General features: G+C 47.0%; 1 protein-coding gene and 1 pseudogene across 3 annotated transcripts in view; one reads left to right on the plus strand and one right to left on the minus strand.

Moving 5' to 3' along the window:
* Positions 1-1,649, plus strand: part of LOC147817217 (NACHT, LRR and PYD domains-containing protein 12-like) — a 103,706-nt pseudogene that overhangs the window by 41,667 nt on the left and 60,390 nt on the right. The window lies entirely within an intron of this gene.
* nr1d1 (nuclear receptor subfamily 1, group d, member 1) overlaps positions 1-1,649 on the minus strand; it is an 11,657-nt gene that overhangs the window by 8,308 nt on the left and 1,700 nt on the right. The window lies entirely within an intron of this gene.

Below are 1,649 nucleotides of genomic sequence, written 5' to 3' on the forward strand. Positions count from 1 at the left end.
ATATATATATATACTCTTATAGGACTCTTTACTTGTGGAACTGAGTGATGTTACAGGCTGTAAACATCAGTGTGTGGATACGTGTGGCAGCAGAACATCATCAGTCTGTTGTAGTTGTTCATTTAAACACAACACGTGTGTCTGGAGTCGACAGTTTGATTCAACCTGCTGCTGTTTCACCTCCCTCCCACTCCTCCCCACTCCTCCTCCTCCTCCCCCTCCCTTGTGCAGACTCGGGGGAAGGCTCATGTGTCCTCAGTAGTCACGCCCCTGAGCCACGTGCCTCCTACACAGCCGGCTCCACAACGAGACCGGCCCAACAATGGGCCGCCTACACTGACACACTCCCCCCTCCCTCTGCCTGCACTCTCACGTTCCCGCCATTCATAACCCACACACGCACACACACACACACACACACACGTTGATCTATCAGCTGTTATCTCTGACCCTGTGGATGTTTCATTGACAGACACAAACAGAGGAGGATGATGAAGCTGCTCTTCCTCCTCGTGTCGATCATTCAGTGAAATAAGAAACCTTCATGTCTGTGACTCCACATGTCAGTGAATCAGTGACTCTGTCCAACACACACACACACACACACACACACACACACACATATAATGTACTGTAAATATATAATGAATATACATGTATATTGATCTCAGTGTTTGTTGAACATTATTTTTCTAAAACTTTCCAAACGTCCACAAAGAGACACGATCTCCGTCTGTCAAACACACAACTAGAACCCGACCTCTCCTGGATTTTTCAGACTGATACGAAGCTGAAGAAACGTTGCTTATCAATATATTCTTTGTCTCGTAGGTCGGCAGGTCGTTGGTTAGTTAGTTAGTAGCAGAGTGATAAATACATAAATATAAATACATGAATGAATAACCAGATCTGGTTATCCAGTGTTTACTCTTTAAAATAAGAAAGATGATAATCCTGTTTCTCCATGTCCAGGTGAGACGTCCTCTAACACCAGGACCTGGATCTGGGACACGCTGTCCTGCAGCACCAGACAGACACAAACAACTCTGTGTCTCAGCACACAGCTGGACCGGGTCGCACCCAGACCGACATGCGGGTCAGTCCAGGTCCAGGTCCTGGTCCTTGGTCTGCAGTGGGTCAGAAAAGCTACATGAAGCCTGTGAAGGACAGGAGACAACTACGACCCCCAGGGTGCATTTCACCAACAGCCAGCTCAGTTCAAACCACTACGGCTCTGCTTGTATCCATCTCGATAGTAACAGCAGCTGAGGCTCATGGGTATTGTAGTATAGTTACACTGCCCAGGAGAGTCTCCCACGTCTGGAACCAGCAGCTGCTCAAACTTTACAATAAGGTACAAGTCAGCAAGAGTCCACTTTGATCCAGAACCACGACAAATCCAGAACAATCCAAAACCACAGAGACACAAACTACAAGAGACACAAACTTTCAACAGAGATAGGGCGATCAAAACTTCACATGACAAAACCAGCATGAAGAAGAGGAGGCCGATATAAACACTCTGAGATCACACTGGAGTCAACCTGATATTAGTTCTGCTATTGATCGGTGATAACTGATCAAACCAGGGAAGAAGCCATGACGTGACGTCTCTCTCCTCAACGCTGTGAGACAGTTCCACCTCCGTC

The sequence above is a fragment of the Seriola lalandi genome, unplaced genomic scaffold (genome assembly GCF_002814215.2).
Source record: "Seriola lalandi dorsalis isolate HSWRI2012SDOR001 ecotype SW California unplaced genomic scaffold, Sedor1 jcf7180002054987, whole genome shotgun sequence".
NCBI lineage: Eukaryota > Metazoa > Chordata > Actinopteri > Carangiformes > Carangidae > Seriola > Seriola lalandi.